We start from the raw sequence: 15020 nt of genomic DNA on the forward strand, positions 1-15020 counted from the left end.
GTGGGGAACAGACAAGCAGGACCTGAACACGACAGCACTCTCCCCTCTTGTGGTTTCTAGCAACTGGTATTCACAAGCATTGCTGGCTTCAGCCATGGAGGCAGAGCACAGCCACCATGGCTGGTAACCATTGATAGTCCCCTCCTCCATGAATTTGCCCTATTCTCTTTTAAAGCCATCCAAGTTGATGGCAATCACTGCCTCCTGGGGGAGCGTGTTCCAGTTTAACTATGTGCTGCGTTAAGAAGTGTTTTATTTTTATCTGTCCTGAATCTTCCAAGATTCAGCTTCATTGGATATCCACAAGTTCTAGTGTTATGGTGAGGCTTCCTCCTTTGAACGATGTGCATACATGTAGGGGAGGAAGAGAATTTGCTTGAGTTTACCTTCACCCCATTTTCTGTGGTTATGCACACTATACGGCCTAAAACATGGCAGCTGGTTTCATTGCCTTTTTCTCAAGCTAGTACTGTGACTGCCTGGAAATGTACCTCAAATGAGGATGTGAGCATTGCCTACACAAAAAGGAAAGGGGTGGTGAGAGTGACTAAAGAGCAATTACTCACTCTTCTCCAAAGTACAAAAGCAAGGATGAAATTGACTGGCAGCAGATTTCAAGGAAATAAAAGGAAGGAGGTTTGTTTATTCTAGCATTCATTGCCAGCGGATATTGTGAGGAGTAGTGTTACGGTTGGATTTAAAAGCAGTGTGAAAGGTTCATTGAGAACAGGTCTCTCAAAGATGCTTTGCCAAGATGATCAGGAATATGACCTCATTTTAAACAAGCCTTGAGCTCTTGCTCATTGGAAGGGACATGGCAAAGCTCTCCTGGTTCAACTTGCTGCATGCTTTCTCCACTGCAATACACATAAATATGTCTTGGTGAATCTAGTTAACCCAAGCGGGGGTTGCAAGAAATGATGCACTTCTGTTCAAGAAGTCCATCCTAACCTGGTTTTCTATTGCCAGGCTCCCCCTGCTCCCCAAACATTCAGTCATCATTCTTTGGCCACATAATGCAGTCTTCATTCAACCATAAATGGGTTTCCCCAACTCCCATCCCTTTAGGGAGTTAGTTGTTGTTTTGTGGGGGGGGGGGATTATATACTAAATATTTTTTCGTACTTCTGCACACTTGTGGGTTTTTCATTGCTGGCATGATGCTGGTGCCATAAAGATCACTATTAGCAAATATAAGTGGGAATGCTGCTGTATATAGTGTTTCTGTTCAGGATTCCAACCACTTCACTCCATCCCCCTCCCCAGCTTCCTGTTTCTTTCCCCATCAGCATCCCACGGCAATCCAGCAACCAGCTGAACAAAATCTGGGTCTTGATTCAGGCACATGGTACACATTTAACTCTTTCCCACCAAAATAAATGGGACTTTAAATTGCCACACGTTAGCTGTTTCATGCCCAAGATTTGCTCAGCGCTCAAATTCTGGCTGCATCAGTCAGAATTTGCTCTTCACTTTACTGGAACAAACTACCCAATGAAAGGTCTGTGCACTATTAGGGACATTAAAAAAAAATTAACAAGATCTGACATTATCAAAGCTATTCTTTTGCTTACAGCAAGTATAAATGATGTGTTTTCAGTCTTTCAAGCTTAATTCATTCGGACATTAAGCTACTGAAAAGCCTTTACTCCACAGCGACACATGCTTATTTTTTTACAAAGATGTTGAAAGCTGACAATAGCAAAACACCATATCATTTTTCAATTCTTATTGTACTGTTTGTTGAAGGCAAAAGCTGCAAATTTATTTGTTTCCCTGTGATCTTCGGAGGAAGGGCAGTATATAAATTTAATAAACAAACAATAAACAAAAAAGACACCTTCTGCAAAGTGTTGCACTATTCAAGTCAGACCCCAAGCCTATTCCATAATATTCAATCCAATCTATCCCCCCCCCAACAATCAGTCAGCATTCCATGGCTACTGAGCATGGCTGACCTCATAGGGCTGCCCCCTCCTAACTTAGGGTTTTATACTTTTGCAAAACTTGGGGTTGGCCCAATGCTGCTGATCCTCTAATGCAGGGGTCCTCAAACTACAGTCCGTGGACCACATCTGGCCACCAGGATCCTGAACCCGGCCTGCCCGGCAAATGCAGAACCTGCCACTGTCTAACAGGTCTACATGTGTTTCCATCTCCCCCCCCCCACACACACACACAATGTGTGTGGGGACCGGAACTGACGTCAGGAACCCCATGTGAAGCGATTGCTACTTGTGCAGCGCGAAGGAGAGGAGAGAAGAAGAGAAGAGAAGAGAAGAGAAGAGAAGAGAAGAGAAGAGAAGAGGGGGCGCAAGCGAGCGAAGCGAAAAGGAAAGGAAGGAAGAAGCTGGTAAGTGACATCAGAGGTGCTGTCATGAGGAGCCTTTTGCTGCCATTCAGAGAGGGAAGGGAAAGGAGGTTAAAAAACACGCGCGCACTCATCTGCCCGTTCTTCCAGCTCAAAGGAGCGCTTGGCTGGGCTTGTGGTGGCCCCCTCCCGGGTGAGGGATACCAGGGTGGGCCTAGCCTAGCCTGCACTGGGAGGGACGGCTTTTACTTTTACCTCAGCCAAGGCACCATTCCCATTTCTCTCTCCACCCCCCCCCCCCCGTGAGGAGGTTTATTAGTATTTCGTGAAGTAGCAAACAAGAAAACTGAACATCACAAGAAATCAAACAAGGTTATACTCAACATAGACAATTGTCTCCTCAGATTGTGAGGTATTTCCCCCTTCTTCATGAAGCTGAGTAAGACCAGGGGAGGACTCTTTGACAAATATGGAACCAGATATTGTCCATCTCAATAGCTAAAAGCAGGCCCATGCTTCCCATTGAAATTCTTATAAGTTTATGTTGATTTAAATCATTCTTCATTTTAAATATTGTATTGTTTTTTTCCTATTTTTTGTGCACCACAAATAAAATATGTGCAGTGTGCATAGGAATTCATTCATGGTCCCCTGTTTAAAAAGTTTGAGGACCCCTGCCCTAGTGTGAGGATCCTGCCATTTTTGCCTCATAAGCAAAAGTGTTCACTTCTGAACATCAGAAAAAGAAGCAGCTATTATTAGTGTACCTAAGAGAAAGTTTATCAAATTTTACTAAAGCTTCTAGGATTTTGCTGTAGTTTGTTCCAAAAGCTTCAGGGACACAGAGGTACTCGTATTCTGAGGACTTTCGTTAGCTTGTCCGATCTTAATTCAGTAGCTACTGAAAGCCTTCACAGTTTCTCCCAGTTCCTGTTCAACGAGTTTCCATTCACTGTGTTTTAAAGTGTGATTATAAACAGCTCTCTTGATTATTTGTTTTATGTAACTGTTCTAGAGCTTCTGATTGCTTCCTTGATTAGGAGCTTGATTGTATTATTGGTTTTTGAGTATCATAAAAAGGGAGTCAGAGGTTGGCTGCCATTCAACACTTTTATTGCTATTTTTTGTGTTTCCCCTTTGAGATACAGTATTACCTCCAAGTTCAAAAAGTAGGTTGTACATTTTTACAAAGAGAAATGCCACCCATCTCCCAGATCATCTGCTACAAGGTTCTGCATTAAATCCACACAATGCTTTTTGAGTTCTGCAAATGATTTTAAATGTTTACATGGAACATGCATTCTCAATCCCTTGGGTCATAACTTTGAACAATACATTTACCACTTACTCCGATGATGATGATGATGATGATGACAATGACGACGACGACTTATTAGACACTTGTTACCCAAATACCTACAAGTAACTGACCAATATGTATGATTGGATGCTACTGCAGTATCAAAGCATGTGTGTATTTCAGTGTAATGACGATAGTACGTCACAGCTATCACCCTGATATCAGTATTTCAATGTAAAAATCCCCACAATGCAGTATTATTGCTATTCTTAATGACCTCAAGTTAGAGTTTTTGACATCCAGAATGTCCTGGTAGGATGGCTGAAAATAACAACACAGTCAGCTTGAAATTAAATTATAGTTCTTTGTGCTGGACCGCAGGTCAAAAGGAGGGCTTATTGAAGTGGTTGTAAGCAGAGATACCAAAGAAGGATGTCAAAAACACCAGAGCTCTAGTGCTTTATTAAGGAAAAGGTGTAGACTTTTTATTTATTGAGGAACTCATTTTAGCGATTTATTGTAATCATTTTGTTATGTCCTGTTAAATAATACGTAATAATAATACCCCCGCCAATTTTGTTAGTCATGTCATTTTTAAAAACTTATGTGTGTACAATTTTGTAACAAGAAAATAATGTAATAAATAAATAAATTATGCATCAAGTTTAAAAACCTACAAAATGGTTAAAAGCAACGGCCACCAAAATTTAACACTACAATACAGAAAACAAAACACCACCCTTCACATAAAACAAACAAAAACTTACAGCCCTATTTCCTTATAACTGGTGGGAGCTGCAAAGGCATACAGGAGGAAGAGAGAGGTCTGTCCCTGCCCACTATCGTAGTGCCAGCAGCTTTCCTCTAAGAGAATATCATGCTTTTCTGAGATGTGCCCTGAAGGTGGTAGTGGGGAAGCACTGCAGTTCCATCAGCAACATTTGCAAAGATGACACCAGAAGACCATAAAACAAAACAGGTAACTCACCACCTGCATAAAATTTTCCCCATCTCTTTCCTAAACATAAAGGGCCATGCATTACCAATACATTGCATCATTTCAGAAATGCAAGGTGAGACGCACAATGGCATGGCAGGCTGGCATTTATCACCCAGGAAAAAGGCTTTGTATCTGCACTCATTATTTTAGCTGAATTGTTGTAAGCATATAGCCAAGATATCTTAAGTGCCAACTTAAAAAGGTAAACTCTGAATATGATGACATTGCATTGAGTTACATGAAAGTGCATGTATCATATAAGGGACATACATTAGAAATCAGCATTGGTTATGGTTTCCTCGTGAGTGTATATGCTCAGCAGCAAATCAATGTGTCCTTGTGCAAAACATTTTGCAGCATTTAAATGGTTTAGTCTTTTTCTGCTGATCTTTGGGATCTCCAAATAGCTTTTCAAATCTCCAGAATATCAAGCTAGTTTGGAAAACAGAATGGTTGTTTGGCGTCCTTCTTGTCTTATTTTGTATGAGCTGGGCTTGCCCATCCCTAATTGTTCCTGGCAAAATGGGACACAGCATGCTCAGAATTAGTTAATGGAGCATGAAATCTTACCTGCAGATGCTGTGAATCCAGCAAGTGGATGTAAGCTATCAATCAGGTCCAAGTGCAGCCTGCTTCGTTACACATTCTCAATTGTTTGTATTCTTGCTTGCAACATTCACATCACCCTTATCATCCAGGGACTGGTGAGCTTGGATAACTCATTGTATGCATTTTGCTGAGGGTTGTATTCCCGCCCCGCCCCCCATTCTTTTTCTTTTTGGTAAGCCACTTCCACATTATATGAATAACCTTTTCAATCAAGTCTGCTCCTCTCGATAAGAAATAAAACCGGGGGAGAGCCCGTCTTTAAAAATGTATATATTTATAAAGCATTCAGTAAACACACAGCTTTTCTGGGGACAACTCTATTACACCTTATTATTTTTAATACTGGAGTTTTTCCTGTTTCAAATGGCATGATAAATATATCTATCTTTCCTTGTCAATTCTGATTACACGTCATATTTGAAGTCTAAAATGTAGAATTGCACCTGTCCTGTTCAGCTTCTGTAATAGTGAATTGCTTTTTGTTACCTCCATAAAATTTGAAAGAAGTTTTATAAGGATACTAATTGTGGACCCGGTACTTCAGAACTTCTCAATTCTGTGATGTTATCCCATGGGCAGCTGGACTCAGGTATCTAACCTGACTAGACAAGGTTCATATACTTTAGGTGTGATGACAGGGCAGGGCTAGGAATCAATTTAAATATTTATTTTTCATAAAAAAATTAACTGTTGTGGGCAACTTGTTGTGTTCTTACTTGGTGCATACCAACACATAACATCAGGGCAGGAGGGAAATACTACTGCTGTAACTGTGGTCATTTGTAAGTTTGCAAATTAGCTGGAGATAAATGTGATTCTATGTCAAATCAAGTCACATCTCCTTGTGTTGTGTTGCCAACCCTCCCTACCATATTCTTCTTATTTGATTGCTAGGGAAGGAGGTAGTGGTTCCTGTACAAAAAAAATGGAAAGTAACATATCCTTTTTGAAGTCCTTGGGCCTCTGAAGAACACAACATAGAATCTGTCAGATGTATACTTGTTTTGTATTTACTTGAAAGGTAATCTCTTTTTAGAAAATGGGTAGGCATGTTAAGTGACCTAAGTTTCAAAACACGTATTTGGCAAATACCTTGTAAAATGTGTTTTTTTAAGCTGGGTGTTTTAGGTTAGCACTTAATAAAAGGCCTGTACACACAATTGCCACGTTGAAAACCCACTTAATAAATAGAAGCAAAGTTTATATGGTAAAGCAACACTACAGCAGGACCACTGGGATTCTACCAGCCAAATTTGATACACTTGTATGGTAGTGTTTCACTCTCCCCACTGTCCTGAGTGGTATAAGTTTTACAGTGCAATCTTATTTAGAAGTCTCACTGCATCCAATGTGGCTTACTCTCTATTAGTATGTGAATATTGGGTTGCAGCCTTCGTTTTTTTCCAAAGAAGCCGAGACCACGGGAGACTTATGCTGCTTTTGTAATGTCTGTTATCCTATATCTAGTATACTCTGTAGAACATACTGAAAACAATTGAAAACAGAGTTCTAAGGCAGACAACACAACCAATAATCACGCATCGCATTGCCAAAGAGCAACTGCTCTTTGCGTTGCTTCACTTCAAAATGAGGTAAGCCAGGCCCACCGGGGACAGGGGTACTCCTGCTCCTTCTGCTGAGTGGAGCTTGTTAAGTTGTGGGTGAACATATCAGACGACACAGCGATTCTTCAAACAGCTCTTGTTTATTCACAGGCCAAAATAGAACTGAACTGAAGGGTTCAGTCAGCCTGCTTATATAGAGCTCCACTAGAACGCAACAGAAACCATTTTCTGTAACTATCCAATCACTGAACGTCACTTTCGATCCCTTATTTGCATATGTGGACCTGAACTATCTACAGTATCCCCCTGCTGGCCCAGGATGAGAACTTCAGTACATAACAGAGCTCTTGGCTTCTGCCCCAAAGTCCTGCCCTGACACTGCTTTCACAGCATTAAAAAAGATAACTAGTGTAAAAAGAAGCAGAGTGAGAGCACTCTATACCCACCCTCTGCCTAAAAGTGCTCCTACTAGTGCTACATATCTATGGGAATCCAAAATTCCAAGATTTCTCCAAGGATTCCAAGTGACCTCACAGTCGGATGGGCTCAGGAGGTTGGAATGGTCCAGAATAGGTAAGTCAGCTTGCCATCCTCCCCACCCCAATCCAAGCAAAGGTTAAGGGGATTGGTGAATAATGACCTATATACTATTAAAAACAGGGTGTACTGAAATATTCTTCCATATGGGGGGGCAACACGAGAACGGGCCTTCTCTGCAGTGACTCCCCATCTATGGAATGCTCTCCCCTGGGAAGTTCGCCTGGCGCCTTCATTATACACCTTTTTCTTTTCAACCAGACCTTAGGTTGATTTGATTGACATCCTACGCCCTTTTAAAATGTGGTTTTTTGGGGGGGGGGCTATTGGGTTATTGTTTTATTTTTATTAGGTATTTTGAGGTTTTATGTTAATTTTATTCTGTGACCCCTGGATATAGGATTGCATATAAACTCAATAAATAATAATAATAATATCCATGCCATCACCCAATTTTTTTAAAAAGGGTTTCCAGATAGAAAGGTTGAGTCTGTGAGAGTAATCTAAGTGATAGTAATATAGAGGCCCATTGCTTGGCCCTCCTTGCTGCAATTGCTATTGGCAGAAGAGTAACTTTCCCTAGCTTTGAATTCCACTTTCTGTTGGCATTCATGGTCTGTAATAGCATGCCAGAATCACCTTTGCAGGAATGGCAGTAGTATTAGGTATGCTTCACTAGCTAGCTGAGCTCTGAAGTCTCCAATTTATTGCTTCACAGCACAATGTATGACTGGAAGCCTCAATATTCTGGCCAAGGAACTCTGTTTTTAGGAATCTTAGGCGTCTTTATTTACACACAATACTCTTCTAATGTCTTCGGAAACATTTGGGTAACACAGATCAGCATCATATACACAAATGGTATGGAAAATGTAGAAAACATTCAACAATCCTTATGTTGCTTCCGTGTAAAGTAACAATATGGATGGTGGGGAAGGAGAGGGGTAGGAATTGGGACATAGTTTATCTGGATGACTAAAAATGTGAGATAAGCAAGATTCAGACAACTGGGGCCATGGGTTCCATGCAGTGTGCATGGTCCTGGCACCAAAATTTGTGGGTGCCTGACCCCTTCATGGGGAATTTTTTGGGCGCTCAGGCACCCAGGGCCCCAGGGAGTTGGCACCTATGAGTTGCACTGTGTGGGAAGATATTATTATGTATTTCAGTAATGATTATTACTGTGAATGTGATGAAGTGCTTTCTGCATTTATGTTAGTTATCGTCACAGCCACACCATGTGACAATTCACTAAGTTTGGGTTTATCACACACACACACACACACACACACACACACACACACACACATCACTTCCCACTACAAAAAGTCCCAAAGTGAATTGAAACCAGAGTAAATATACAACAGTGAAAGTACATAAGCATGTTAAAACACAATTGACTACAAATATTCAATAACTGGTGCCACCTAACCCCTTTTTGTTGTGCTGGTGGGGGAAAGGGACATGGACTAAAATGCCACTAGGGGAGCAGATGGCTGTTTAAGAAAGGACATGTGGGCTCAAAACTCCCATGTCTAAATGCTATCCACAAGACCACAGTAACTCTCAGTGCTTTGAGTGATGATTTTGCCCACAAGGTTTAAATTGCAAGAAAATAGTCATAAAGAGTACCCATCTCTAATGACCACATTCCTTATTTTGGTATCCTTTAAAAGCCCTTTCTTTTTGGTTGATTTAAAGAATATTTACAATTTCATTTTATACAAGTTGTTCCTCTTTTAACTTTCTCAAATTCTAAAACATTGCTTTACATTTATTTTCACTTTGATAAGAATCAAAGCCCACTGAAAGCTAGTTGAAATGTGGAAAATTTCAGATTCTTGGAAACTGTGGGAGAGATTTCACAGAACATTTTGAATTCTTCAAAAGTTTGGGAGGTGGGCACAGACACAAAAAGAAAAACTGGGTCAAAATTTATCATGTATGTTCTCCTGTAGTGGGGAGGGGGGGAAGAATCCACAAAGGATATGTTTTTTCTATCTGTAGCTTATTTTAGACCTGTCTCCCCACCACCACCACCACCTGTTTGCTCTTGAGTCCCTTCCAGGTCAAAGTCAATGGCAGCCAAGAATATAGTAAGGTAAAGGTAAAGGTACCCCTGCCCGAACGGGCCAGTCTTGACAGACTGTGGGGTTTGTGTGCCCATCTCACATCTATTGGCCGGGGGCCAGCGCTGTCCGGGGACACTTCCGGGTCACGTGGCCAGCGTGACATCGCTGCTCTGGCGAGCCAGAGCCGCACACGGAACGCCGTTTACCTTCCCGCTGGTAAGCGGTACCTATTTATCTACTTGCCCCCGGGGGTGCTTTCGAACTGCTAGGTGGGCAGGCGCTGGGACCGAGCAGCGGGAGCGCACCCCGCCGCGGGGATTCGAACCGCCGACCTTTCGATCGGCAAGCCCTAGGCGTTGAGGCTTTAGCCCACAGCGCCACCCGCGTCCCACCAAGAATATAGAGCTGAATATAAATATAGTCCCTCATACTTTGTTGGGACTTTGCTACCTTACTGATAAACGCCACAAACCTTACCAACAAAGTCTACAACTCTTCTAACTCCTTCCCTGTCACAGTGTTTGGTCTTGTATTACAGCATAAAAAGTCTCCTATTTGAAAGGGACAAAACCCCCACTAAAGCATAAGAAGGAACATTTGCAGCGCTTCAGTAGGCCACTTTTTGTATTGTGTACAGGTGTGGTAAATGCCAAATCAATAAGACTTCAAATTACAATTGACTTTTTTAAAAAATTGAACAAACTGCTCTGAGATAGTTTTAAAGAAAAATGACACTGCTTATTTTCACCAAGAATTATTTTCATTGCATCCGTCTCAGGTTGTACTATATTTTAAGGTTACACGGTGAGTCATTTTGTAAACTACTAATGCTCTCTCTGCTTCTATAATATTCTGTTACAATGTTCCAGCCTTACATCTGCATGCCAAAATTATGTCAACCGCATGAAAGAGGGAAATGGGGATTCTGTTTCAATAACTGAAAAGAAGCCAACGATGTAAACTAAATATGACATAATAGGCATCACTGAAACCTGGTGGGATAAGTCCCACAACTGGAATGTAATAATGGAGGGATACAATCTATTTCAGAGAAACAGACCAGACAAGAAAGGAGGAGGAGTGGCGTTATATGTCAGGGATGTGTATACCTGTGAAGAGATCCAAGATTTAGAACCTCAAAGCCAAAGTGAGAGCATTTGGGTCAAAATTAAGGGAGAGAAGAATAACAGAGACCTCATTGTGGGAGTTTACTATAGATCCCCAAGCCAAACGGAGGACATTGATGATGCCTTCCTGGAACAGATGGCCAAGCATGCAAAAGGAAGGGAGATAGTAGTAATGGGGGACTTCAATTACCCGGATATTTGTTGGATGTCAAACTCAGCCAAGAGCATAAGGTCAAACAGATTCCTCACTGGCCTTGCAGGCAACTTCATTGTCCAGAAAGTGGGAGAAGCAACAAGAGGAACAGCCATTTTAGATCTGGTCCTAACCAATGTTGATGACCTGGTTAGTGGGGTAGAAGTGGAAGGATCATTAGGCGCGAGTGATCATGCTCTTCTGAAGTTTACTGTAATGGGTATGGGGTTGCTTGTGCGTAAGTTGCCGCCTCTCCTGGTTATGTTGCCTTGTTAAACCTTTCTGTCTGGACAGCCCTTCAATTCGTGGCTGCCTCAGTCGCTAGCAGAATCCGTCAGTGGGCATTTCTTAAATCTTTTCCAACATAAAAGTTCTTTGACACCCAGTCTCCTCCTACTCTCTCTGCGCGGAAGTCCTCTGCGCAGGGTGGGTGTGGGTAGCGGAGGACCCGTGCTCTCCCCGCTGGTGTCCCATGAAGAGTCCTGGAGCCCTCTCGCCGATTCCCCCATCAGCCCCTCTACATCCCTGGTGTTGCGCTGATTTGCTTCCCCATCTGCGGAGCTGCCTCTCTCCCTGCTGGGCCCTTCTCCAGCATCATTTGAGAGCCTTCCCTCCGCCTCTAGCGCCGATGTCAGTTCCCTGACATCCACCTGCCCCCCAGGACCCCCTCCACCCCCGGCCCGACCTGTTGACCCAACTTTGTCCCTTTCTTCGGCCGACGATGCGGGGAACCCACGGAAGGAGCTGTCACCATCCTCTGAGGATTCAAAACCCGCTTCCCACCCGCTCTGATCCCTTCCCTCGGGGTGGACCTCCCAGTCTGATTCTTCTTCCTCCAAAACCTCTTCTCCCTCCCCTTCGGAGACAGAAAACCCCACAAAATCCTCTTCATCCAGTTGTGTCATTCAATTCTAGACAAGCTTTTAGATTTTGTTCCACAGAAATTAAGGTGACAGCATAAAAGCCAACAATATCTATTTTCTAGTTTTCAATTTCTTACTTTGCAGAGTTCTGATTTGCCAATGCTCTTCAGTTAACTAGATTCTATTTCCCCAAAACCGAGGGTGGTATCTAAATAGCAGGGTTTTGAGAAAGTTCTTGTCAAAGGTTCTACAAACTTTTCTGCAAACGCTGCACATTGCTACTGAAAACTTATTTTGGCTCTCAAAAGACATCTTTCCTATCTGTTATTTTTATTTATCTATGAATCATCTTTTATGTGTGTGTCAAGGTGATTTACAAACATAATTAAAACAGCTAAAAGTAGTTTTAGTATAGAAAATAACTGAAAATAGGTTTAACAACAATACAAAATGAGCATTTAGGAACCGCCCTGAAATCTATGGGTATAGGGCAGTATACAAATTTAATAATAATCATCATAAAGGCACAGACCTTTTTATCCAGGTATATCTGAGGCAAATCCTAAAGCTATTAGCAATGCTAGTTAAATTATCAATAATACCTAATTCCAAATGCATTAGGTGAAAGAAAACTTCATTGGAATCCATTTAATTCTAAGAGAAGTCATTGTGTTCAAAGTGTTAGGGCATGCCTTGGTCAATCTAATTTATGGAGAAATATAGGTAGAATTCAATATACTGCTAAGAGTGCTATGGAGTGCTTTGCAAGTAGGGAATGGGGTTTGCTCTCAGAACAAAATGTTTCTCCATCTTCTCCCACTGTGTGCCCCTTGTGCACTCCGTAATACAGTTACAGGTTTTTCCCCAACCTATGTGACCGATGTGATTATACATGCCTAACTAGTGTGAGATATAAACAAAGAAACAAAGAATCCACAACTCTCTTAAAATACACAGTTGTTTTGCTTTGCAACTGAATATTTTTTTGGGGGGGAGGGAGACTTTGAACCTTGCTGTGATTAGGGTTTCCAGGTCAGGAACCTCCCAGAGCCTGGGATTTCAAGACCCAAACTTGACACCTAGGGGCAGGCCCTGATTATTTTTCGCTGAGCTCCCTCCTACCACTGAGCCCTGGAGAAGAAGGTTAATTGGGAGACATGAACTGACAGGTGGGAAGAGGGAAGAACTGCCTCTTCCCGAGTCTGTGCAATATACCGTATTTTTCGCTCTATAAGACGCACCAGACCACAAGACGCACCTAGTTTTTGGAGGAGGAAAACAAGAAAAAATATTCTGAATCTCAGAAGGCAGAACAGCAAGAGGGATCGCTGCGCAGTGAAAGCAGCAATCCCTCTTGCTGTTCTGGCTTCTGGGATAGCTGTGCAGCCTGCATTCACTCCATTAGACGCGCACACATTTCCCCTTACTTTTTAGGAGGGAAAAAGTGAGTCTTATAGAGCAAAAAATACGGTACATCCAGTTTTTACCGGCCAAAGTTTGCAAGCTGCATGCATTGTCTCCATAAGAAATAAATAGAAGTACTCTTCCCCATCTGAAGATTCAAACCCTCCCTCTGCCACTGGGGAAGGGGGAGGGCAAGCAAACCAGGAGGCTTCAAGTCAGCCCTCGAGGTCTAGCAACCCAGCTGTGAATTTCACTCATCTTGCTGGCCTGCTTTGTCACCCCATCTTCCCTGAAGCTGGAATCACATGCAATCTTATACTCCTCTACTGCAAAATAAGCTCTATTCAGTTCAGTTGGGTTTACTCCCACCATATATGTGCATATGATTGTAGCCTCACCCATTTGTTGTGGGCTCTGGATTGTGGATCTTTGGGCCCTAAACATGCATGGGTAATTTAGATTCAATTAGACCTGAAATCATTGCTGAATGAGCAGTTCTTTGTAGCACTCTACAAAAATATACCATGTCGTTTCACAAAAGTTTTCTTCCCTTGTGAAAGAGTTTTGCATTTTTTCTGTCTCATTAGCAAGCTGCTTTAGAGTTGTTGTTTTGTTTGTTTGTTTGTTTGTTTAGAATTTCAGTGGATACGAGTGGTTTGGCTTACTTTACTGTTGCAAGGAGACCAATCTCTCTCTTTCTCCCTCTGTGTGTGTATCTTTCTCCAGTGCTCTGCAGTCTCCCCTGCTGCCCATGCTTCCTGATCCAGAAAAGCCCATGGTAGGAGTTACCTAATGAAATCTTCCCTGGAATTTTGTTAAATCCTGGGAAACTGGGAGGCTGTCTACCAACTGCCTGACATAAATGTGCTCACTGATTTGGTTTGAAGGAAAGGCCTTCCTTTTACCTGCAAAAAAACTTTTTTTCAAAACAAGATTTATTTCAAAGCAAAATGAGCCTGTCAGCTGCTCAGTGACCTCTCAACTTGCAAGGTAAAGGACCCCTGGATGGTTAAATCCAGTCAAAGATGACTATGGGGTTGCGGCGCTCATCTCGCTTTCAGGCCAAGGGAACTGGCGTTTGGCCACAGACAGCTTTCCAGGTCATGCGGCCAGCATGACTAAACCACTTCTGGCGCCACGGAACACCATGACAGAAACCAGAGCGCACGGAAATGCCGTTTACCATCCCGCCACAGCGGTACCTATTTATCTACTTGCACTGGCATGCTTTCAAACTGCTAAGTTGGCAGGAGCTGGAACAGAGCAATGGGAGCTCTGTTGGGCTTGCTGACCTTCTGATCAGCAAGCCCAAGAGGCTTAGTGGTTTAGACCACAGCACCACGCACGTCATGCTTACACCAACTTGCATGCTTACAGTAAAGCCCAGTGTAAGACATGTGGTTTTGAGGAAACAGAGTGCAGACCATTGGAGTGATGATTTGTGTGATGAAAAGCAAAAACTCTTGGTCACTTTGAAAGTGAGGTAAGCACATCAGTAGGCCTGCGCCACACCCAGGAGAACGTTGCTCATTCACTCTTCCCCTTTTGATAATGTCTGAATGCAATTTCTTTTTTCATTAATTGACGGATAATGAGATGGTTAAATTAATGCAGGATTATTTTTTACCAGGTTGCTAGTTTTGGGCACTTAGGTCTCTTCTTTGCCTTCTCTTGTTGTTTTCAATACAGAGGTTTTTTTCCCTCTCCCCCTAAAGATATAAAGCTGAGAATCTGAAATGTCCGTTTCATACTTTCCAGGTTTTCTCCAGATGGATGATATTGGAAAGAAGATAGGCAATTTTTGAGCTTGTCATGCTTAGAAAAGAAATTATTTGTGAATTTGAAGTCATTTGAAGTCGACAAATAAATGCCTGCTTTTCCTCTCCTGATGCTCCTGTCAGTACCTTAGAAGCATCGCTAGGCAGACATTGTCAGATATTATGATGTCTGTCTCTCGTCTCGTAGAAGATTACTTTATTTCTGGCTATTTGTCAAAATGATTTGTGGCCTTATTAAAGTACTTGGATCAGTACCAAATT

At 42.3% G+C, this 15020-nt stretch overlaps 1 long non-coding RNA gene across 1 annotated transcript; it reads left to right on the top strand.

Annotated features, from left to right (window-relative positions):
• The first annotated feature begins 7263 nt into the window (after window positions 1-7263).
• LOC309527622 lies at window positions 7264-15018 on the top strand. The gene is made up of 2 exons (XR_014217266.1): window positions 7264-7358; window positions 14740-15018. It is a non-coding gene; the product is annotated as an uncharacterized lncRNA (long non-coding RNA).
• Window positions 15019-15020: the final 2 nt, after the last annotated feature.

This window comes from Podarcis vaucheri (genome assembly GCF_965113315.1).
Source record: "Podarcis vaucheri genome assembly, chromosome: 2".
Classification (NCBI taxonomy): Eukaryota; Metazoa; Chordata; class Lepidosauria; order Squamata; family Lacertidae; genus Podarcis; species Podarcis vaucheri.